Source organism: Pleurodeles waltl, chromosome 5 (assembly GCF_031143425.1).
Source record: "Pleurodeles waltl isolate 20211129_DDA chromosome 5, aPleWal1.hap1.20221129, whole genome shotgun sequence".
In the NCBI taxonomy this organism is placed as follows: Eukaryota; Metazoa; Chordata; class Amphibia; order Caudata; family Salamandridae; genus Pleurodeles; species Pleurodeles waltl.
Window position 1 is genome coordinate 1,411,707,081 of NC_090444.1, and position 26,362 is coordinate 1,411,733,442.

The window sequence follows — 26,362 nt, forward strand, 5'->3', positions numbered from 1 at the left end:
TGTTTGTCCATTGCTGGACACTTGTTTCTGGTTGATTGCCTTCTTCAGCTGAAAACATGTCTTTTTAGGGGTGCCCCAGATGCTTCTAGTTAGGTTGTGCCTTAGAGACCTCTTGTATATACTTTAGTATATACTTCTTTGTAGATTTAAAGCCCACCCACTGCTTTTCATTTGTTTGTTTGTGTCCTTTAAAAATCCTTTCTTGCTAGTGGTCAACCCTTCCTCTTTTCTCTCCTTTTTAGGGTCGAGCGCGCGTAAGCAATCTGGACCATGTTGTAATCTCTACATGGGCTTCTAACCATGCACATGTCACGCCCATCACTTTCATTAGTTTGTGGGCTTGCCTTTTAAAAATCGATTGATTCCATTTGTGAAAGGCATGCATACATCATGCCTTTTCCAGTGTTTAGCCCTCCTCAAGAGCACTGGTAAACTACTAAAAACATACAAGGCTCCGTGTTTTCAGCTGGATTCTGAACTATTTTATCTTTTCTGTTCTTACGCAGCATGATCTCGCTGCACAAAAGTCAAGCGCGTTGCATGACATCGACCATGTTACATGGATAATTGCACTTTTGCAGGTAGCATGGATAATTGCACTTTTGCAGATGTTTCACTGCGAGCAAACTTCTGTTTCCTTTTCTGTGTCTCCTTCACGCTTATGGCGACCATCGGCTCGTATATGTGAAACTGTTTTAGTTTTCATTATTAGATAATGTTGCAAGAAAAGTTGGGTTAGGCGTTTACAACACTAATAGCTCTAACACGAGCAAACGCGAGACCCATTGCATTGCAAATGCTTGTTATCTTTTGTTTCCTCCCACGGAGCACTGACCAAGTACTGTATCTTTACACTTTGGTTGTTTATCTGTGTTTTGTGGGTCTATTTTTTTCTTCCTTTCCTGCCCGTGTTTGCTGTTGCCTGTTTATTTTTCCACTCACTCTTTATTATATCATCGAATTTGCTGCTCACTCAAAGGCTGCCCCTTTATCAATGCTCGTGCCTTTAACTCATACTCCTTTATATTAGTTTCCTTTGGCCATACCTTTAAAAGATGATCTGTTGTGCTTCAATCATAGCTGCTGCTACAGGGGAGCTCTGCTGCTCAGTGAGTGGAGGCGCACCCTCTCGTCGATCGCACACACCACCCGGGTAGGTCCCCCTGACTTCCTATTTAAATTCAGTACCTAATTTTGGACCTTTTAGACCCAACTTTGCTACATTGTTGGCTCCTCTTCTTCTGCCTCCACACTGTGTGCTCGTACAATCCTCAGCAGCACGCCTTCCTTGACCTGCATCTATTGTGAGTCAAAATGTCAATCAAATGGCCAGACCCCCACCTCGCTATCCCAACCCACCCCGGTGGGTCACTAAAGCACCTTGGGATATGCACATGGAAATGCCATCTGGAGAGTAATACCTAGAGTACCGTAAGTGGCAGAGGGAGCTCAGATATCACCTCTATTCTGCCACAACCATCAGTCTTCATAGTGACCCTTTCATGTCCAGGTAGTCACGCATGCCCTTGTTATGCTCTCAAGTCTTGTTGCTCGGTTGCACTTCACCCTGCCATACAAGTTGTGTAATACCTAAATGTTAGATATCTTATTGGTTGTCTTCTGTAGACTTCACCTATAGAATTAAGTGGGGTAACCAAAGTGGCTATGGATCAGATCGCATTACAGCCCCTCTCTGCCCAGCCGCATGGACTCCACTATATCTGGTGGAAGGGTCAGTGGCAGCCACTCAAGTCTGACAGTAGTAAAAGAAACAAAACTCAGTGCAACACGAAACTTAAGTAAGGAAAGCATATTAGGAGTAGTTCACTGTAAGTGACAAGCCTGGCATGATTAGTGTAGCACTCCAACACTTTTATAGGTTTGCTGGCCTGCTAGCAGCGAGAGGCCTCAGAGGGGCTAATGTCTCCTACTTACGAGATGGCTTGAAGGTTGTGTGGATATTGAAAACAGCTTTCTTTATAGGAACTGTTTGCAGACTTTCCTGTAGGATTGAGCCAGTGTTTAAATAAAGGATAGCATTTTTGCAGCAGTCCACAATGTTGCATCATTTGCAAATTAATACAATGTTCTTATTTTGAAGTACTCTGTACACATTAGTGCAGTAGTAGGCGTGATTTGCAGCAGTGCACAATGGGCGTTGTCTGCAGCATTGTCAGTGAGCAGCACATCATAGTTATAATACGTTATTCCCTTTCACGCACCAAACATGTATTCTTAAATCAGACTGCATAACCTTGTGTGTAGTCATTGTATAGCTCTTTAATCCCTTTTTATGTATTTGCTTCAAGTTTGAAGGGTTACTCATTGATTTTTATGGCCATCAGTGGTTCATCGGCACTTTTCTTAATCTTCTATGTTATTTCTGTCCTCCCATTTCCTCTCCCAGCAGCTTGAACTGCACCGACTAATTGCCATTCAAGCCAGAAGAGCTGGGAGCATTCCTCCCCCTTTGTTTTTTTTTTTCACCAGCTCACCGAGGATTCCTTTTTTTCCTCTTAGCTCTGGAATCCTCTGTGGTGAGTTAAAAGTTGTATTACTTGTTAGTTTGTGTGCGTGACCTATGAAATGCTAGTATGTGCTTCATGGGTGTTTTTTCAGCTGCAGATTGCTCTGCTAAGCATTCTGTCTCAGCTTAGCAAGCTTTTCTGAGGCTTCTTACACAAGCATATTCATGCAGTATCATGCAAACTTTTTTTGAAAAATGTTTTTGTTCTTATATACCAATCAGCCATCTTGGAAATATAAAGGTTTTCAAATAATATGCCAAAATGGCAGCCACTGAATGACAAGGTAGGTGCACACAAAGGCACACATCATCAGCCATATATACGTTTGATTTCTTAGAAAAGATCTGGAGCTTAAATTGTTTGCTGTGGAACCAGTAGACTTTTAATCCCAACTATCTCACTTGACTATGTTGTGTAATCTTGGGCAAATCCAGTAATCTTTATTAATGTGAATCCTATTGGAATAGACTGAAGAAGATGCGAAATAAAGAGAATAACTCCACTCTCCTTGGTACCTTGTGGCATATCTGTAAGTTTAGTGTGACATATAACACCATACAACTCCTCGCCACACAATTCACCCCAACACAATTCAACACTACCCAATATAATTGCACTCCACATAATACCATTAAATGCAGCATGATTAAACTCCACATAATTACACTCTACTCAATACCAGATAAATACATCCCACATTAAACCACTCTATTCCACATAGTAACAATCCACATGAATACACTCCACACCATGCCACATAATTCCAATCAGCATAATTTCACTCATTGTCACACAGTTCTGTGCCACACAATTCGACTTCACACATTTCCATTTCACACAACATAACTTTACAACAAACCACATTCAAGTCAGCAACACAAATACACAATACACCACAAACATCTAATATACACCACAAAATTCCACATCACACCACATAATTGAACTCCACTACATACCAATCCACAAAATACCAAACCCACATAATTACACTCCATGACACACAATCTCACTAAACAGTTTCTGTATACTCAATGTCCACATAATTACTATCCACATAATTCCACTGCACACCATGCCACATAATTCCACTACACATTTCCACTCCACACTATTCCATGCATAAAATTCCATAACTAACAATTCAAATCCAAACTACATAGTTCCACTCCACACCACATACATACACTTCACTCCATAACACATGGATAAAAGACTTTGGGGGTCATTTTGACCGCCGTGTGGAAGACCGACATTGGTGGCGGTTTGCCACTCAGCCTATTATGACCTTTGGTAGCTCTCCGTCCTTTTACGGACGGAGAGCCGCCAACAGCCATACTGGCGGGAGGCGCGGAAGTAGAGGTTGCTCCACCGCCACGCCAACAGAACACCGCCCAGCGAATCACGTCCTGTGATTCGCCGTGGCGGTGTTCTGTTGACGGTGTGGTGTCGGCGGAGCTGCCCCCATGGCTCCCGTCCCCTCCCGGAGGATCGTCGGACCAGGTAAGTCGATCGTCCGTGAGGGGAGGGGGGTGGGGGGGTGTTGTGTGTTGTGTGGGTGCATGGGGGTGTGCGTGTGTGTATGTAGAGGGGGTGTGTGAGTGCATGTATGCCTGCGGGGTGTTGTGTGTATGGGAATGAGTGCCATATGTCTGTGGGTATGTCTGTATGGATGTGTGCATGTATGTTTGAATGTGGGTGTGCGTGTATGACTGTGTGTGTGTATGTTTGCATGTATGTCGGCGTGTGTGCGTGTAAGTATGTAGGTGGTGCCTGCATGCGTGTCGTGTGGGTATGGGTGAAGTGATGTTGGGGGTCGGGATGGGGAGGGGGGCCCTGCCACCTTTGGGGGGGTGGCAGGGGTGGTGGGAGCATAGGGGAAGGAGTCGGGTGAGGGAGACCCCTATCAGTGCCAGGGAAGGAATTCCCTGGCACTGATAGTGCTTACCGCCATGGATTTCATGGCGGTTCAAACCACTGGAAATCCACGGCGGTAAGCCGGGTCCAAATACCGCCGGCGGTATAGTGACGGCCGCCGGGCTGGAGACCCAGGTCTCCAGCCCGGCGGTCGTCTCCACCCTGGCGGCGGAACGGAGAACCGCCGGATGACCATGGCAGTAACCGCCATGTCATAATTCCACAAAGTAAGACCGCCAGCCTGTTGGCGGTCTTACCGCCGGTTCTCTGCCTTCCGCCAGGGTTGTAATGACCCCATAGTCATTTACAACATTCATAGCTCATAAACACCCTCAGAAATGTTGTTGAAATGTCAATTTACCTTGAAAAAACAAAAGACAAGAGGCGTTTGGCTTAAAAGGAACAGTTGGTTAAATTAAACACTATCACCGGGGGAACAGTTGACTGTCTCAAAGTACAGTTGATTTGAGCTGTGTTTTTTTACATTTCTCCTGGCACCATTAATCAATTTTGGGTATCTCTTTTAGGTGAAGAATGTGAGCAGTTGTCTTAGAGTCATAAATAAGGTCCCTGATAACAAATCCAGGTGGTCCTTGACCTTCTGTGTTCACAATGGGGGGTCAGTGGGTAACATGACCAGATGTGCAGCATGAGGGGCATGTGATCGTGGGGTGTTACTATGCGTGCTGTGTTTTGATTGGCTGAGTGTTCCTAATTTCATGTGGCACCAAACTTTATGGTGTTTTGGGAATATGCACACCCCTTTGGCTAGATGTGTTTTATTGGGGCCAATCTCCTGGGACCTTTGTGTTGTTGCTGCGACTATCTGAGGGATTGATCTCAGTTTCCTGTTTGCACATTTGCCTGCTGGCTACATGCTGCCCCACCTGTGACCTGTCAATAAGTAACCTCAGGCCTAAGTCTCAGAGCCTCTCTGACCACGTGTTTCTGAGTTGGGGTTTATGGAGAGTTCATGACCAGTGAATTCGATAACAGTGATGCAATTTTGCTTTTACATGTGGACGTATGTTGGTGCCCATCAACATGAACTTTTTTTTTTTTTTATCATTCCCCCTCTAGTTGAATTTTCAGTTGCACTATCATACTTCATGACTGTCACATTATTAAGGGCTGCTGTTCTCGATTTGTCACTATTACTACTTCCCTAGTCACTTAAATTTTACCCAATTTGAGGACTGCTTTTTTAAGAAGGAATACACTGCTTGCAAGAAACCACACACAAACAATAATGTGAAAATTGTCAACAATGATGTGCAGAGACCGGTAAGCCACTGGGAAAGCCAGGACAACCAGTTTGTGAATCACTCCATCTCAGGGGCACCTCCCTCCTCACGCATGTCTCTTTATAAACGGTGCAATGCTTGGATGGTAAGAGTACGAGCCCATTTGTCCATTTCATTACCTGGAATAAACATGCAGCAGGATGCACCGAACTTGGTACACATCTCTCCCTCCATCGCAGTCATTAAATCCAACACACATCGAGGTTGGATCACCATGAGGCAGATGGCTCTCAGTTCTTCCTTGATTGAATTAATGGTGAGATCAGTGTGTTCATTATCTTGAACATTTTACACCTGGTTATCTGTAACCGGTGGGCGTTCACTATCGTCTGCATGGCGAAGAAGTATATGGACCCTCCCGCTGATATTTGTGCAACAGAGAACAGTCTGAATACTTCCGGAATGCCCTTGTAGTGAGCCCAACCAAAATAAACAGTTCTTTTTTATCACGCCTGATGCAACAGAGTCGTCTTCTTCTTTAGCAGGTATTGGTACAACTCTGACAGATCTTCTCCTGGAATGACCAGGGTCGGGGTGTGGATGGTGACGAGGGAACAGAGGCCACGTCTTCCGGGGATGAGCTGAGTGTAGGAAAACTCATTGAATTGCCAGTAAGTATCCATCAGCATGGAGGTGACCCATTGCATGTCTGAAATGTGCAGGACTGTGGCACATTTTCCATTTGTTCCCAACTGAATTGTTCCTTTAACTCTGAAACACAATACAGTGCAGGTGTCTGTTCAATTAGAGGTTGCCCCTTCCCTTCTAATCATGTTTATCTATCCGCCTCAGTACCCCAGATTTCGTGACATGGGTTATCTATGCTGTATTTCAACCGTCCCCTATGGGACTCTTTTTCTTTTGTATCATCTAGTTGGATGGCCCTACACCAGAATTTCATGTTTGGGGTCCATTGTTATTAAAGAAGACAGACCCAGATACACTAAGGGCCACCCTGAAACCACAGATAGAAGCGGGAGCGGATGTGTTTGTACATTGGTTTTCTGGTTTTTCTACCTCTAAAAATCTATTTTCTGGAAAGTCTTGGGGCTAAATAGTGTCTTCTCCTATGGTGCCCCTCCTGCACATCATATCTACCTCAATTTGATTATTGCTAGGCTCGGTGAAGAACGTACAGTGCTGTCGGATTGGTCTCATATTGAGTCACATTCACTAATACTCTGTGGTGTTCTACTCTGTTGGTTTGTATCTTGGCCCTAATCCCAGATAGGTATAAGTGGAGAAGGCATTTTGCTTTTTCAGGGGCTACCTCTTGGGACAAGAAAAGCCTTTCGGTGCCTACTGCATGCAGTATTAGCGAACAGGCATAACTTGTCCCAGCTGATGTCTTTAAACCTATGGTGGTCAGGTGCTGATGCCATGTGTTGTGTAAGAGGGCGCTGTGCAGCTTGTGTGAAATGCTAGTGTTTGGTGCGGTATAATTATATGTTGCATGAGAAAGGTCACTATGCAAGTGCTGTGACAATTCCTGGGTGCACTCCATTTGACTAGGCAGTTCTTTGGCAATGAATGGATGCAGCAACATTGTAAACAGGGTATATAAAAATGTGCAGCAATACATAACTTATAGAGCATTGCAGGTCTGTAGTCCTTTGGAGTTGGGGGTTTCTTCGTTTTGACAGTTTGAAAAAAGTTCACAGTGCAATTTGCAGTTCTTAATCCTGTTTGGAGTATTGATGTGGCCCCTGGAAAACTGCTGGTCGACTGTAAAGTTGTTAGACTTCAAGGCTTGATTACAGACCCATTGGATAAGAACATTGGATAAGAATTAGGATTGGTTTGTTATTTTATAAAACACTGCATCCTTGCATATTATCGTCACCAATTGTTTCATAGGAGTGACTGCGCTTTTTGGCGTTTTAGTGAGGCACCAGAGGGTGGCCCCACAGGGGGTATCTATTTTGAAAAAAGTCAGTTATTGATCATGGGCACATTCATTTTTATGTGTTGTTGGGCCCCCCCCCCCCCCCTCCGTGACTGACTAGGGGTATGGCGGAAACCATTTTTCTCGGGTGATCTTGTGAGCATGTATGTACTTTCAGGTATTAACTAGCACTTTGTGGGAGTCAGCAGCTCTCCAGTATCCTTGTGTGTGCATGGGGGTGCCATTGGTGTGGGCAGTGTCTTTCGACCTATTTGTGTGCAGTGCGATGTATAAAGGGGAAGCATGTTGCACTGAATGTTGTTTGGCATCGCAGCGTGTCCTGAGGTCATGTGTATATTCCTCTAGTCCTGGCATGTGGCGTGTAACGTGACCCTCCCCAGTGGTTCCCGGTATCTTGATGACCTTTTTTCTAGAGACTTCTTTTGGGCTAGCTTTGGGCTTCTTTTTATTGATCTTTGGGTGCTTCCCTAGATCCGTTCCTGATCTGTTATCTTCAACTGTCAAGAACTGTGTGCCTGTGTGTGTGCCATTCATGGTAAAACTTGTTACATTTTTTAGCCTTTGTGGGGATCCTGGTTTGTATGTGTTTTAGTGGTGACTCAATGATAAGTTGGGCAGGATTTAGGAGACGGAGACACTTCTGGCTTTTCTGGTTTTAGGGTATCTTAAGTTTTACTCTGTTATTGGGGAAATATATACCGGGATTGCTAGTTCTAACTATTACTATGAGCTCAACATGAACATTTCACAAACACAAATAGCAATGCATACCAAGGATCACAACCTAGAAGAAAGTGCAATTGTTAATTCAAACATCATGAAATTTGGCATCAAATAGCCAACATTACTTTGATATCAAATAGTGATTGTGAGAAATAGCAACACCTTCATATAGCACATTGAGTCATTGACAAAACACAATACTGAACACAAAACACAGTTTGATTAATTTACCAGCATTACACCATCAAAGATGAATCAATTCTCAACTATAAAAAAGAAAAACCTGACAGAGAAAAACTGATAATTCTGAAAAATACCTTAGCTAGCTCTTAGCACATGCTGTCCTCTGACCAGGAGGATCTCTGCTCGGTACACAGGATTAAGTGAGTATGATACCCTGTCAGTATTGGCTCCGGGACAAAGATAATAACAATTTATGCGGAAAAAAGGAATGACTCGACAACCACAGGCCCCTCTTGACCAAAAACAAGCAACACCTAGTCTCCCAGATCCAAATATTTTTCCCTAACGTCCAAATCACACCTTATATCACATCTAGGGGTCATGAGCACCATCTGTGCCATACCCAGCGGTCCAAATTGACCAACACCTCTCACTTCTTTCAGATATCAACAGTGTTAAGAAACCTGTAGCACTGAGAAAACCTTTTTAGACAAAAAATTAAGATTGAGGTGCTGGCCCTATATCACACCCATGGCCCATGCACACCATCTGTGTCACGCCCAGCGGTCCAATTGGTGAGGCCTCAACCCTGTATCACACCGAGAGCCCATGCGTACCATCTGTGTCATGCTCAGCGGTCCAAGCAAACAAGACCTCTCAAGGTTGAGGTGATGGCCCTATAATCACACCCAGGGCCTATATGTACCATCTGTGTCACGCCCAGCAGTCCAACCAATTAAGTCTCAATCCTGTATCACACCCAGGGGGTAAGCTTACCATGCCCAGCGGTCTAAGCAACAAACAACATTCACCTTTCCTAGCATGCTGACTGTCGACAAAAGATGACTTACACAGGAACGCCTCCAAGTCTGCCTCGCGACTACTCAGTTCCGACACATAAAATAGGTAACATGTCATATTTCTACCAGTGGCAAGGTGCTCAGGTTAAATGTTTATGCTTCTTCCTAGTTTGCTAAATGCTGGGACTAAGGCTCTGAGGTAGTCTTTTACCCTTTTGATGATTGCTTCAGGATGGACCTCCACACCGTGGATTCAGCAGAACTTCCAATCATTTGTGGTGTCTGCTCACCTTCCTTGTTGCTCAAATGTGTCTGGGCAGGGTCCCCTTCCTTCGGATGCAGTTGGGTCTTGGGTACCAGTCAGCTCCTATCTGGCTCACCAAAATGTTGCTCGAATTTGAATTTACCTAAAAAAAAAAAAGACAAGAGGTGTTTGGCAAAACGGGACAGTCAGTTTAATTAAACACTTAGGCTGGGAGAACAATTCCAGAAACAGGGTCTGAGCACTGTCTCAAAGTGCCAGTGTTTTTATTTATTTATCTGAATGTCAGAAAACAATTTCAGCATTGTTTTTATAGCTGAAGAATGTGAGCAGTTGTCTTTGTCATAAATAAGATCCCTAATAACAAATGCAGGTTGGCCTCGACCTTGCGTGGACACAATGAGGGCCAGTGGGTAACGTGCCCAGATGTCCTGCATGAGGGGCACATGTTTGCAGCATGTTACTGTGCGTACTGTGTTCTTATTGGCTGAGTGCTCTTAACTTCATGTGGCATCTGATGTTTTGGGAATGTGTGCACCTCTCTGGCCATATTTGATTTACTGGGACCAATCTCCTGGGCTCTTTGTGGTATTAATGTGCCCATCTGTGAGATTGATCTGAGTTTCCTGTTCAAGCATTTGACTCCCGACTACGTACTGCCCCACCTGTGAACTATCAATCAGGAACCTCAGACCTAGGTCTGCCTGCCTGACCACATATTTCTGAGTCAGTGTTGATGGAGAGTTCACGATGGGTGAATTTGTTAATGGTGAGCAGTGGAAGGGGAGAGGTGGCATTTCAGCAAAAGGTCCCCATTTCATTCCGGTAAATGCAGCTCATGATGATTTCAGTAACTCCGGGGTATGAAAGTGTTCATCATCAGATGGTCAACCATTGCTGGTATTTCTTTGCAATCCTGGTAACATGTTTTTTAAATGAGTGCCTTCCTTCAATAGGAAGTAGCAGTATCTTTAGGGGTGCCTCCATTCTGCGGTGGAAATGCCCCAGGGACAAAACAGGCAGTCCTGCCCTGTTATGTGCCCTCAGCTTGCAATATTTAACTAAACACTTCCAGACATTAAACTCCCCAAACCATATCCTGCCCACATAACAGAACACCTCAGAATCCAAAATACATTTAGGGTGGTGGGCCTAACCAGGGATATTGCACAATGAAAGGAATTTACTACAATGGGCAAAAGTGAAGATGGGTGAGCACCATGTAAGTCTGGTGATGAAAAGCATGTGCTGTCAATTCCCCTGTCCTATCAACCTGACTTAAGGCCAGGAGTACATTCAGCACAGCAGACAGCTCCACCATCCTGCCTCCGTGACCCTGCCTTTGCTGTTGTGAAGGGTTCGAGGCCCTCCACCACCCGCAGGCACCCGCCTGCGCCTCATCCCTGCTGCCTAGTGGTAGGCGTATCTTGTATTTCACTGTGTATTTATTGTATTGTTCTATTCTGGTTCGTATACTGTTGCTTTGATCTCTGTTTCGCGTATTTTTGCTTTTTTTCTGTGCCCATTTGCTCTGCTTCTCTGCCTGTTTTTTCTGGCTCTTGCCGGTTCTCCAAATCCCTGCCGCTGCATCCCCTGCGGCCCCGCCCCCCTTCGCGCCCCCATTCGCCACTCTCACCCACCTCCCAGCTGCTCCTCCCTCCCACCCCCTTCTTAATGGTGGCCACTGTATGGCCGCGCCACTGGCGTGCCGGAGGCAAGCCCATCTGCGCCCGTCCACGCCTGGACCCCGCCTAGCACCCGTCCCCCTGGTCCACGCACTGCATGCTTCCCAAAATGCCTGTATTCCCCCACAGAGCTCCTCACTCTCAACTCCGGCCGACACACAGCCTGCACCCAAGCTGACCCCAGACACACCCACGGACCATTTGCATGTCACTTCTGCCACTTCTCCTGCACTCACACCAAGTACCACAACAAGACCAAACACCCCAATCACCTCAGCTGCATACTCAACACCTGTTCCATCCACAAGCACGCCATCGAGCTCTGGGACCTACTCACCACAACCACAACCACTCCCGATATCGCCTTCCTCACTGAAACATGGACGAACCTCATAGCCATCCCAGAGGGCTATAAAATCACCTGTAGAGACCGTATCAACAAACCAGGAGGAGGAATCACAATCATACACAGAGATTCCATCAAGAACTCCACCAACCCTGGACGCCGCAGAACACCTACCCTTTCACATCAACACCAACACCACCCTGACAGGAACCCTCGTCTACAGACCACCAGGACCCCGCCCCCATTCTGTGACACCATTGCCGATGCCATCAGCTCCCACGCCCTCGCCTCCACAGACTACCTTCTCCTCGGCGACCTAAACTTCCACCTTGAAAACACTAACGACTACAACTCCACTGCCCTACTGGACAACCTCACTAACCTCTGCCTCAAGCAACTGGTCTCCTCACCCACCCACTCAGCTGGTCAGACGTTCGATGCCATTTTCTCCTCCAGCAACCACATCACCTTCACTCACACCACCGAACTCCATTGGACGGACCACCACTGCGTTCACTTCTCCTTCCTGAAGCCCACCACCAACATCCTCTCCCTTACCGCAAATAGAACAAGATCTCCAAGGAACAACTGATCTCCAACCTCGCCCAAGCTCCACAACCCATTACCAACGACCCCAACGCTGCTGCCCTCACCCTCACACGTTGGCTCGACACATGCGCTAACTCCCTCACCCCTCTCTAAAAAAGCAACAACACCCGCACCAACATAACAGCTCCCTGGTTCACCGCAGAACTTCAAACTTCCAAACGAGAATGCCGGAAAATTGAGAAAACCTGCCGACAAGAACCATCAGCAAGCAACTTCTCCGCCCTCAAATCAGCCATGCGCAAACACCACCAGCTCACCCGGACCCCCAAACGTTCTGTCTACAAAGAACGCATAGAAGACAACGCACATAACAGCAAAGAACTTTTCACCATCATGAAAGCACTCACCAAACCCAAATCCTGCACCATCGGCCCTCCACACTCTCAAAACCTCTGCGACTCCCTCTCCAGCTACTTCCACCGCAAGATCACAGATATACACAAAAGCTTCATATCATTGCCACCCACCACCCCCACCACCACAGCACCTGGCTACACCATCTTGCTGAACACCTGGACCCCCACCACCGACGAAGAAACCACCAAGACCATGAGCTCCATCCCCTCAGGCTCCCACAAAGACCCTTGCCCTCACCACGTCTTCAACAAGGTTAGCCAAATCATCGCTCCCCAACTCCAGGCCATCATCAACAGTTCCTTCGAGACCACAACCTTCCCAGATATATGGAAAAACGCCGAAGTCAACGCCCTGCTCAAAAAACCCAAAGCAGACTCCGAAGACCTCACAAACTACCGACCTATCTCTCTACTCCCCTTCCCCACGGAGGTCATAGAGAAGATAGTAAACAAACAACTGTCCCACTTCCTGGAGGACAACAACATACTCAACGTCTCCCAGTGTGGATTCCACAAAAACCACAGCACCGATACTGCCCTAATCGCCTGCACAGACGACATCAGGACCAGACTGGACAAGGGTGAAACCGTCGCCCTCATCCTTCTAGACCTCTCTGCAGCATTCAACACTGTATGCCACCAAACCCTTCATACATGCCTTTTAGACGCCGGAATTCGCCACAAAGCCCTGGACTGGCTCACCTCCTTCCTCACCGAAAGAACTCAAAGAGTTCACCTCCCCATTCCAGTCCAAAGCAAACAAGACCATCTGTGGGGTCCCCCAAGGATCCTCACTCAGCCACACCCTCTTCAATGTCTACATGGCTCCGCTCGCCAGCATCGTCCTCCCCCAAGGCCTCAACATAATTTCTTACGCTGACGACACCCAGCTCATCCTCTCCCTCATGAGAAATCCATCTACTGCCAAGAACAGCCTACACCCTGGACTCCTCGCCATTGCTAATTGGACAACGGCAAGCCACCTCAAACTAAACTCAGGAAAAACAGAAATCATCATCTTCGGACCCAACAAGACAGCATGGAACCTACCACCCTAGGACCACCCCAACCCCCACCACCCACACACGCAATCTTGGCATCTTACTTGACTTGTCTCTCTCCATGACTCAGCAAATCAACTCCACATCATCCTCGTGCTTCAACACCCTCTACATGCTATGCAAGACCTTCAAATGGATTCCAATAGAAACCAGAACCAAGAACGGTCACCCACGCCCTCATCAGCAGCAGACTTGACTACAGCAACGCCCTCTACGCAGGGGCCACTGTCAAGCTTCAGAGAAAACTCCAGCCCATCCAGAAGACCGCTGCACGTCTCATCCTCAACCTCCCTCGCCACGAGCAGATCTCCACCCACTCAGATCCCTACACTGGCTGCCCATCAACAAAAAGATTGCCTTCAAAATACTAATCCATGCACACAAAACCCCCCACGACACTGGACTGGCCTACCTCAACGAACGAATCAACTTCTACATCCCAACATGCCAGCTCCGCTCCACCGACCTCGCCCTCGCAACAGTCCCCTGCATCAAGCGTTCCACCTCCGGCGGCAGATCCTTCTTCTACCTCGCTGCCAAAACCTAAAACTCCACCCCACCAACCTACGCAAGACCCAGGACCTCCTGACTTTCAGAAAGCACCTCAAAACTTGGCTCTTTAAGCAATAACTACCCCCAACAGCGCCTTGAGACCCTATTGGGTGAGTAGCGCGCTTACGAAATTTGATTGATTGATCAACCTGCCTTACAATGCTTACTCATGCATGATGTAGCAAAGTGAAAAAAGGCACTCTAGAAATTTGTAAAACAGTTCCTTTATTATCATGGCAGTGTAGGGTACAAAAATACATCTTCAGCCATTTATTGTCACTGTAAGTCTCTAAGGACTTTGTTGCAAATTGTGCAGAGTGGTGATTCAGCATTGTTTTTTGGACTTACTATCCTGCAATACTGAGTGTTCCCACTGGAGCATGTACTAGGTTCAGCTGGCAGCTTGTGTAATACAAGAAGTAAAAGAAGCTCTCAAGAGGCTTGAGAATGCCCATTATACCAGATTTGTTTATTGAAGAGGAAAACCTTTTTTTGTCAGTGACGTCACATTCTAAATAAATATTCCCTTACCATTGACATATGTGGTAATTGTTCAATGGTAATAAAGAGCTATGGGTGATAAAGGGTTAGTGTTTATTACTCATTTACAGAGACATACATGTTTTATGCATTAGTGTTCAAAATATCATCCCCCCTCTTTTAATTGTTCACATTCAAACCGTTCATTCCACTGCATTACTTGTACATGTCTGCATTCCTCTCCTTAAGGTGAGCCCACCCAGTAGCTTAGCTCATCAGCAAGGAAGCATGCCATTCGTCCTGCAGGAAACCAGGTTCCTTTTCCATTGCGAGGGCTAAGGAACACTTCACCAGGGAGATGAGTTGAGAAGGCTGGGTGAACGCTTTAACCATGCTTTGGGAATAGTAATGTACTCATTCTCTCCATGTCAGAGGACATAAAACCATAGGTATTTGATAGGGTTAGATAAGGACAATTACCCGACCCAGTGTTCTTCACTACCTCCATGTGCTAAATTTCACTCAGTGCAAAACACCACTGCCATAAATAGGCACTCCCAACACACTCCTTACACATGGTTCAGCTCTCTCAGCAGCAAATCAGCATTTATTAACAATGGACTGTGCAACTAAATCCCTCATGCGCTCAGCCCAGCTTGAATATTGCCAACCCTTTTGAAAGCACAACTGACCAGTTCCAACTGGACTTGCCCTGAACCCTGCTGATGGCTTCCCTTGGAGTGAGCCCTAACCCCCAAGTTGTATCCCCAAGGTCCTAGGGTCCTTGAATAAGTGTCAGAGTGTAGTCATCTTGCCTAATCCTAAAAGCGTTTCCAAGGATTTCTGCCAAAATAAACCAAGGCTACTATCGGAGTGTTGCTGAACCGCAGCCACCAACATCGCATCGCCAGTGGGATTCACCTTTGTGGTTTGTCCCACTGTAAGAAGTTTGACTTCCAAAAATGTTTCTAAGTCTGAAGTTAGAACTGTTCACCAGAGGAAGATGCTGAAAGTATCCAGCAGCAAGGTTTCCTGTCAAAAGCTTCATCGGGACTTCATCCAACGGCTATCTGACCGTGTGGAATCCATCTCAGACACAATCTGCTTCCTTGCCATGCTGAGGATTTCTGACTTCCACTTCAAAGACCAAGTCAGAAGGTGAGACTCCCAACTGGGATGAACTTGCTTTTTGTATTTAACCCATTCTTTGTCACATTTGGCCTTGACTCATGCCTAGGTACCAGTCAAACATAACCAGATGCCTCCAGTTGGTGCTTAATGCCTTTTTGGCTCTATTTTCATGTAAAACGTCAAAGAGTCATATCTCTGATGCCCTACATCAGTTTCCTGCTTTTTGTTTTTTTTTGTCCATTTGCTCTTTAACATTTTCTCTTATTTGAATAAATTAGAGTGGGATTTTTATTGTTTTGTGTCTTCTACTTTTAACTGTTTTGGTACTGATAAATGATTTATATATTTCTTCTAAGTTAAGCTTGTCTGCTCTGTGCTATGGCTACCATAGGTTGAGCTCAGGTTTAAATTATTGAGACCTAACTGAACCTAGTTAGTAATAGTGCCTTTATCATTTGAAGAGAGCTACCACCCACGCCCTTTATTAATCCACTTTCTGTAAAGAGAATAGTGACTTGTGTTTACACTAAAGTTCAGAAGCGGTCTTAGTCTTAGCGTGCTCGCTGAATGTGGATTAAATGCATCTTTCCCCCACTATCTGCTTCAATAAGTTTAAATGGAATGCATGATGCAGGACATTGGTATAAATTTATGGTGGGTTTATAAAATATCTACATAGCTATGAATTCTTGTGAAATAATAAAATATCTAGATTCTAGCAAGAATAGGAATATTTGACAACCACCTCAAACTTCACAGTCATAAGACCTGGATATTCTTATTCAAATATTCTCATGACAGAACTAAATTGAAAAAAATGGTAGGTATCTTCATGAGTGCTTAGGCCTATACCGAGATATTTCACATAAAACATGTGCTTTATAGGCCAATTTCTAACCTTACACCATGTCAACCATGCAGTCAGGAAGGGCATCCCAGGAACAAAATGTTAAATCAGAGCTTTGTGTTCCTGTCATTGGTGTGAATCACTATAAAATTCTGCAGTACAACTCCAAGCAATACTAATAGATTAGCCATTTTGTTAGTGAACGAACGGTGACCCATGCATGGTACTACAATTATGTTATTGGGGAGAGTTGTGAAGTGTGATTATATGTTAACTTGTATTGATTTTGATTCCTATATTCATATCAAGATTCTGCACTTAAGCCACTTAAGAAGTTTTTCTCTGGCATTAGCTCAGATGGTAGGAGGGCCATCATTGACATACATGGAAGTTTAGGTCCAACTTGACAGTGCAATTGTAATCTGACCTTTTGAACTACACTAATAGTGTTCTCCATTCCATTGCTTCTACACCAATACATTATCATACAACATTCTGTTAAAGCCAGAATTATTGCCAATGCCAGTGCTTATTCTATTTTTATGGGGTCAAGTATGTCAAAGGTAGCCATGACATTAGTGAAGATTTGCCAATAATTTGCCAGCAATTTCTCTGAAGTCATTTGGCATAAAACATGTTGAAATATTATAATAATGGCTACTGGGCTCACTAGTTTTACACGTATTACTAATATTATCTCTGGAAGGAAGCTGTGCCATCCTAGTCACTGACTGGGGTGATATTGTCCTATGGTTAGTCTGTGAAAGATGTGCATTTACAGGTCTCTGACCTTGAGATAGTAGGTGAAGAAAATATCATGATTGCTGTCGGCATTAATGAGCAAGCCCCAGAGGGCACATGCGTTCCACAAAATATAATGCTTGTTTATTATTTCATTTATTAGCTATTATATATTGTGCGAACCAGACCTAAACCGGTGACTTAGCACTTTAGCTGTTGAATTGATACCATTATTTACATAAGATATACTCTTCAGAGCTCTTCAAAAATGTACATATCAAAGTAAATGCAGTTGGGGTGAGGCTCAAGGGCTCTGATTTCTTAGCTGTCTTGTTCTCTTATTGCTCATCAGCTGTAGTTTGAGACCTTGGGCGTATGTTTTGTACATTTGCCATTATTTCTTTGTTTAACACTGGTGTTTCCAGCAGAAGGGTGTGAGAGGACGTTTCTGACTTTCTGGTCCGCCCTGATGTTTTGCTTTTGGATCACCTGTTTTTTATCTTTTGCTGTTAGGGAGCCTGCTATATTCTGTATCTGTAATGTATTCCTATGAGTCAGGTGCATCCCAGACCCATGCAAATAGAATGTTCCACGTGTGGAGCCCTTATGACATCATGGGTTCTGGAGGGCTTGACTGATTCCAAGGCAGTTGAGGACTGAGCCTGACCTGGTATGCCGTGAGGTTTACTCCTGACGGAATAAAAGGAAAACTGCTCAAAGTGTTGTGTCCTGTTAAATACTACATCTATTTGGCAAAGACTAAGGGCCAGATGTAGGAAGGCATTAGCGCCTCGCAAACCGCGAAAAACGCCGTTTGTGAGGCGCTAATGCCCTCGCGCGATGCTGAAACACATATTGCGAGTTGGTACCGACTTGCAAAATGTGTTTCAGACTCGCAAATAGGAAGGGGCGTTCCCTACCTATTTGCGAGTCGCACCACGATGTAGGGTTGATTTGTGACTGCGAAAGCGGTCGCAAATCAACCCGCAGTTACCATCCACTTCAAGTAGATGGTAACTCATTCGCAAACAGGATGGGGTCCCCATGGGACCCCTTCCCCTTTGTGAATGCTCACAATAATGTTTTTTCAGAGCAGGCAGTGGTCCTATGGACCACTGCCTACTCTGAAAAAAACCGAAACTAAAAGGTTTCGGTATTTTTTTCTATTTGCAGCTCGTTTTCCTTTAAGGAAAACGGGCTGCAAAGAGAAAAAAAAACTGCTTTATTTAAAAGCAGTCACGGACATGGTGGTCTGCTGTCTCCAGCAGGCCACCATCCTCCATGAGTGCCTAGACTCGCTATGGGGTCGCAAACTGCGACCCACCTCATAAATATTTATGAGGTGGGTCTTTGCGACCCCATAGCGAGTCGCAGAAGGTGTCTGAGACACCTTTCTGCATACCAATTTGCGAGTTGCAAATTGCGAGTCGGAAGGACTCGCAATTTGCAACTCGCAAATTGGTTTCTACCTACATCTGGCCCTTGGTCAGGTATTGGGCAGCTATCAGAAGAACCCCAAGAAAGAAGAACCCAGAAAGAAATTTATATCTGCAGAGTGACGGCCATGCTGTGCCTTATCTCCAGGGATTGGGGGGTATGATTAATGACCCCTAAGACACCTCTCCAATTATCCTGCTAACTAAATACTGCGTCACGTAACTGTGCTGCTACAAGCCAGTGATATTTAGGAGGTCAGAATGCTTTGGGAAGGTGTGTGTGTGTGTGTGTGTGAAGAGAAGCGCCTTCAACAGCAATAAATGCTTACACATGCTGAAGGGAGGTGTGTGAATCTATGTATGCTCACAGCTGACGGGAGGTGTGTACAACATATTTAGTAAAAGGGCGACACAAAGCTCAAGCCAGGAGAAGCTATTGGTGACAGCCAGCCTGAAATAACTTTTACAGAGCATTTGTCTTATACAGATCATAATCAGCGCCATTTCCCCCTCTTGCATGTTCGCATTTCAACTCCTTTCTGTTCTGCTCCTCTCATGTGTTTTGATTTCGGAGCAGTCTGGTTGTTTTACATCAAATGGTCAAGTGATTTCAGGTGTTCCTCTGCCATCTAGTGGGTGAAGTGTGGCATTGCAGTTGTCAATGCAAGTCCTTGCTAATATTTGTTTTAGAATTAAACTATCACAGATTTATATTATTTTTACGTGGTGCAGCAAACATAATGTCAGTGTTAAATACATTCTGGCAGGACATTGATATACCTATATCACTGCAGTGTATACTCCAACAAGATGAATATAAATCAATCTATAGTTACTCCACCACCTTTTTTAATGCTACCTGGAGATCTCCCCATTGAATGGGAGGATTGGATAGACACTTTTGAAAATTATTAATTAGCTTTGGATGGTTCTGACTTCCCTGCAGTGCTGAAGAAAGCACTTTTATTAGGTTATTTAGGCAAGGAGGGTCAACATGTCTTTACATATCTTTACATATCTTCCACAGTTTCATGATCACCAAGGGAATGCATTTAAGGATGTTTACAAAGAAGCAAAACTGCGACTCCAAACCAGATTTGTAGATTTGTCAAGACTACAAATATTGTAATGATACGATACAAGTTTTACACTCAACCAGACCTACAGAATTGGTTGATTATTTTGTGGCCAAGTTATGTGAATTGTATCCAAATGACAATTCGTGATCAATTAATCATTAAATGCAGCAGCAAGAAAATGCAAGAACGATTATGGGCAGCCAGAAATCCATCCTTGAAAGATACTGTTACCACAGCGAGGTAGTGGAGGAGTCTGAGAGATGCATGAGGTGATTGCAGAGAAATTATGCAAATAACAATCCAACTGCTAAATTGGCAGAAGTGGATAATTAATGTTGTTCAGTCAATGTTCTGCGGAAGAAAGTACTTGCCACCAATAGGAGTGCAAATAAATCAATTGGCAGGCTCAATCTATAACCCTATCAAAGGTAATTCACGCATGTGCTATAGATGTGGAAGCACGTATCATATGGGAGATTCAAAAACTTGTTTTGCAGTAGGCAAGGATTGTCACAAGTGTGGGAAAAGAGAACACTTTGCACACGTGCCATGCTACTGTACAAAAAAAATAATACTTTGGTTGAGGATGATGACTCAGAGCACAAAGTAATGATCTTGGACAGTGAAACTGAGGAAGAATATAACAACTGGAAAAGGAAAACATATCTCAAAACAGACTTTGACATCAATGACAAAATAGTATACTTAAAGGTTGATTCAGGATCCTTATGCACCATTCTACCAAAACAGCCATATGACATTGTGTGGCCAAAAGAAGCATTGCAAACCACTAGTGTGGTTCTGAAAACATACCAAGGGTTGAACATTGGTGTGGTTTGATATGACAGCAGTCATCACGTTTAAGGGAAGAATGACCAAAGGGAGAGTAAACGTGGCAGAGGAGGGACCTTTACTCTGGGTTGGACACACCAGTATGATTTGCATGTAGTAGCCAACCCTAGAGGAGTCAAACAAGTGATGGTGGGAAAGAATGAGGGCTTGGAGAAAATCCTGAAACAACATGAAGGAGTATTTATGAGATTGGGAGTTGCTAAGTAGTATATGCATAAGATTAAGGTCAAGAAGAACGCTTTGCCAGTGAAGCATGTAGCAAGGAAAGTACCCATTACAGTAAGGAACATGGTGAAAGAAATCTTAGAACAGATGCTTAAGGAGAATGTTAGAGAAGCTGTGGAGGCCACTGAGTGGCTTTCAAAGGTTGTTAATATGAAAATCAGATGGATCCTTGAGATTCTGTGTAGTCATATGCAGCCTTAATGAAAATGTGGTGATGGACTAGTTTCCCCTAACAAATATAAATTAACTTATTTTATCATTGCAAGGAGGAAAATATGTTTCCAAATTGGATCTGAGGAGCACACATCACCAAATACGACTTCATCCTGATTCCAGACATCTTATAACCTTCATAACATCGGAGGGTACTTTTCAATTCAAAAGACTCCCATTTGGATTGTGTTTGGTGGCAAGTGTCTTACAAAGGCTGATCGTGAACTTATTTTCTGATGTATTTAATGTTGTGTTTTTCCAAGATGACATTTTACTGAGGTGTTATCACGGATTGCTGAGCACGGTTAACTATACGCAAGGAAAAATGTAAATTTGTGTTGCAAGAGGTAGAGTATCTTGGGTACGTGGTAACGAGAGAAGGTGTGAAACCTAAGATTAATCTTGTTAGTGTGATTGTGAATGAAGAGTTACCGAATGATAAAGACAAACTGAGATCATTTATGGGTTTAGTAGAGTATTACTCTGTGTGAGAAAACAGGGCTGATTGCAGAGGCCCCATAACTTTTTGCCCCCATTTTCCTCTTTTTGCTGGTGTTTTCCTGACTTTGATGGTGCCCTGGGTACTGCTAACCAGTCCCAGGGCCTGTGCTCTGTGTAAAATGGATATGCAAATTAGGCCTGCCTTGCTGGCTGCTTTTAAATTAAAGTTATATGCAAATTCGACTTTGGAATTAAAGGTACTTCCAAAGTCTTAAACTACCTTATTTTTACATATAAGTCACCCCTAAGGTGTGCCCTATGTGCCCCTACGGCTGGGTGCCATGTAACTATAAGCAGGGACTTTATAAAAATAGATTTATAAGCCCTGGTGAGGTAAAAACAGCCAAATTCGTTTTTCCCTCATTGAAGTAAATGGCCTTCATAGGCTAGAATGGGCAGACTTTATTTTAAATTTTAAAGTCTCCTTAAATGTTACATACCAAGAATTTGGTATCAAATTGATTGTTGTAATAAATCCCACAACTTCCAGTTGTTGGATTTAATATAACTTGTCCAGGTAAAAAGTTTAGACTTTACCTAAAAAGTTGCCAATTTCAGCTCTGCATTGTTTTTGCTGCTGTGCTCTGATTGGCCAGCCTGCAGCAGCTTCTGCCAGGCTGCCTTGATGAGGTGTGAAGTGGCCAGGCTTCACACAAAGGAATGTGCTTGGGGGATAGAATCTCCCCTCAGCAGATGGTGAGGCAGGAACGGGGAGGGCTGCCAAACTGGTCTTCAAAGGCAGAGAAGGACATTTGCAGCACCCAGCAACACCCCCACATCCTGCAACCCCAGACAGCTAGGTGCCCCCTTGATTAGATTAGGAGAGGGCAGGAGAGGGGTGTGTTTATGATTTTTAGCCACACCAGTGGGTGGGCTTAGCCAGATGTAACCTCCAAAAATCAGATTCATCCATGTTGGATTTTTGGAGACTGTTGCCTTCTGGGATGGATTTTTGCCACACTTCCCAGGAAGTGGTCATCACAGGGGGACGACCCTGTCCCTGATTGGAGAACCAGGGCCCCCCTGCTTTTCACCCAGGAGCAAGGATAAAACTGGCAGACCTGCACCCACGCCTCAGATCCCCACCAAATTTCAAGAAGAAAGAACTTAAGGAGAAGAAGGACTGCCCTGCTGGACCCCTGGCCTGCACCTGGAACCTGCACTCAGAAGGACTGCACCAGCTGCACACTTGGGCTTCACCACAAGAAGGACTTTGCCTGGCTTCAACTGGTTCAAGGAGGGACTCCCTGTTTGCTACAGGTGAAAAATTGCTATCCAGAGTCCTCTGCACCAACTCCTGAAGAAAGCGACCAGCTGACCACTGTCCAGTGGCCAAAAAGGAGTTTGCGCCAGGTGCATTCTGGGAGTTGAAGTCCGCACCCCCCAAGGACCATCACAGAACTTCTGGACCCTTGGGGTGAGCTGTGGACCCCAAAAGAACCTTAAAAGAACATCTGGGTGAAGCCCCAGAAGTTTGGAAAAGATTTGAGAATTTTTGGAAAAAAGCTCCAGAGAGGGACCGACTCGCCGCGGAAATTCTAGCCGGCTTGCCTCAACCGCGACCCGGCCTGACTTCGTGGTTCGTCCCGGTAAAGAAAAACATCCAAAAAAGAGACTAAGTCCGAACGTAAAAAGTTGACCGGGACCTCCCAGCCATCGTATCCGAGAAGGGCTCCATGGACGTTGGATCAAGATCCAGGTTTACCCCGGTCGAAGGATTTTCATCTCGAAAAAACGACTAAGTCCGAAGGTAAAAGTCTCCACCGAGGAAACCCACATCGCGTATCCGGACAAGGGCTCCAGGAGGTCGGATTCAACTGGCAGGTTCGTCCCGGTGAAGAAAAACTTCAAAATAAAGACTAAGTCAGAAGGTAACTTTTTAACCGAGGCCTCCCGCGACCTGTAGCCGAGCAGGGCTCCATCGCGGTCGGCCTGAAAGTTTGACTTTGCCCCAGTCGAGGTGCAACCAGATGACCCGATTGGCGCTTTTTGTTTCTAAGCGCTAGAAAAGTAATAATTCTTTAAAAATTCATATCTCCGGTTCCCCTGAACCGATTTTAATCGTTTTTGTGTCATTTTAAAGATAAAAATATAAACTATTTTTATAAATTGGTTTTGGATTTTTAAACTGTTTCCTGTGTTTTATTTAATTACTGTTTTGTGATATTTGAATGCTTTACACTTTGTCTCCTAAGTTAAGCCTTGACGCTCGTTGCATAGCTACCAAGGGTTGAGCTGGGATTAATTTACTGAGACCTAACTGTACCTAGGTGGAGGTTAGTGGCTTGTTGCTAGGTGTAGGTACCTACCTGCCCTACCAATAACCCATTTTCCAACATAATTGGAAGCAGCGACGGGATCCTGTACTTGTGTTCAATATCACGTTACAGTTTTAGGTAAAACAAATTAAAAATCCTTTAAATTGTCCTAGTGCAAAAATTGTTTTTAATTTGGATTAATTTCAATTATTGAATTTTTGTAATTTTTCTAAATTCTTGTTTCCAATTTTTGCAAAAAGTTTTTGTTGACACAAAACTAGGGAACCATGGAGCTTGATCTGGCTAGCCTACCCACACTGACAGTAGTCCAGCTTAGGGGGTTGTGTATTGAAAGAGGGTTGCCTGCAACCACTGATCTCAGGAAGCAAATCCTGATCACATCCCTGACAGCATGGGCTGAGGCCCAAGAGGTAGAGTCAGAAGAAGCTCCAGAGGAGGGAGAAAGAAGGGAGGATGCAAGCTCTAACCACTCAGGGGAGGGAAGGCATCTGAGCCCAAGTGAGGATGAGGAAGAACGGTCCTCAGTAAATACAGTCACTAGGGGCAGATCCAAAGCTAGTGGTGGGAAGGGGGTCCTTTCAGGAGGAGAGAACCCATCCATCAGAGAAAGAGAGCTGGAGGCCCAGCTAGCATACATAGCTTTGGAAGCAGAGAAGCTGGCCCTAGAAAAGAAAAAGTGGGCATACAAAGAGAAAAGAGATGGAAGCAGCGATAAAGAAGCTGAGGTGTCCATGGGTGGGGGAGTTTGCCCCAGATTACCCAAGGGGGTGGTTCCTGCTTATGTAGAGGAGGATGACATAGATAAGTGGCTGGGGGCCTTTGAGAGGGCACTCCAAATGAGAAGGGTTAGGCCTCAATACTGGGGTTCCCTTTTGTGGGAGTTGGTCCCCAACTCAGGGAGGGATAGGCTTCTGACCTTAAGGGGGGAGGAGGCAGATTCATACCCTAGTATGAAGAGGTGCTTAGCCAAGAAGTTTGGTCTGACCCCAGAGCAATATAGAATGAAGTTCAGGGACACCCAGAAGGTCAGTACCCAGTCTTGGGTTGACTTTGTGGACATTTCACTAAAGGCACTAGAGGGCTGGATTATTGGTAACAAAGTAGATACTTATGAGGGGTTATACAATCTGATCATGAGAGAGCACATCTTGACCAATTGTATCCAAGAAAGGTTACGCCAGCATCTAGTGGACTCTAAGCAGACCAACCCTAGAGAGCTAGGGGAGGCAGCTGATGAGTGGTTGAGAACCAGGGTGGTTGTCAAGTCCCAGGGGGGAGACTCCAAGAAGGGGGGGGACAGGTCCCCAAAAACCTAAGGAGGGAGGTGGTAAGCACACCACAGAGACTCCCTCTGTATCCCAGAACCCTAAGAAGGAGGAGAGTAAATCCCACTCTGACCAGCAGAGACAGTTAGACCCAGGGTTAAAAAAGCTCTTGGGCAGTAGGGCTTGCTTTGACTGTCAGCAGACAGGTCACTTCAGAGGAGATGCAGCCTGTCCAAAGAAGGTGGTTAGCACTGGGCTGTCCAGTGTAGCCATAGAGGAGGATTCCTCAGATGATGAAGTCCTCCTAGCATTGAGCTGGGAGACAGGACCAGATGGTAAGCTGGTGATCCCTGAGGGTGGGAGTAGGCACTTCCACCACATTCAAGTGAATGGGATCCCTACCACTGGCCTGAGGGACACCTGTGCCAGTCACACTATAGTGAGTGACCGGTTAGTGACGCCAGACATGTATGTCCCAGGAAAGACAAAGAAAGTCAGGATAGCCACAGGGGAGGTCACCTCCAAACCTGTAGCCATAGTGCCCCTAGAGAGGGAGGGTATCCTTGACTGGATTAGGGTGGTAGTCAGTGCTGACCTCCCCCTAGATTGTATCCTGGGCAATGACCTCCCAGAGGTGAGTCTGGTCACAGATGGGGTGGTCGCCCAGGGTGCCCCCCCAACCCAAAGTCCTGGGGAGTCAGTCCCTACAGTTAGGAGACAGGGGTCCCCAAGAAAAGGAAAGAAGAAAAGGAAGGGTAGGCCACTCTTAAAGAGAGTTCCAGGGAGCCAAGGGCCTTCTGCCCCAGTAGGGGGGGAGCCCAGAGTTGGCACTGGTGAGGCCTCACCTGACCCCAAGGAAGTCCTGAGTAGTCAGGCAGCTGTCCAGATGCAAGGTGTTGCCCCTGCACTGACAGAAGGGAGAGTGGAAGGAGGGTGTCTGCCACAGGAGGTGGTAGCCCCCCACTCTAGACAGCAAGAGGGGTGCCAGGACCCCAAAGATGCCCCTAAAGCAGCTCAGCCACCTGTCAGTGGAGAGCTTAGGGTGTGGTTCTGGGTACTGACAGCTGTCAGTAGCCTCTGC

At 45.3% G+C, this 26,362-nt stretch overlaps 1 protein-coding gene across 1 annotated transcript in view; it reads left to right on the forward strand.

Moving 5' to 3' along the window:
* Positions 1-26,362, forward strand: part of LOC138296505 (CD109 antigen-like) — a 775,136-nt gene that overhangs the window by 251,756 nt on the left and 497,018 nt on the right. The window lies entirely within an intron of this gene.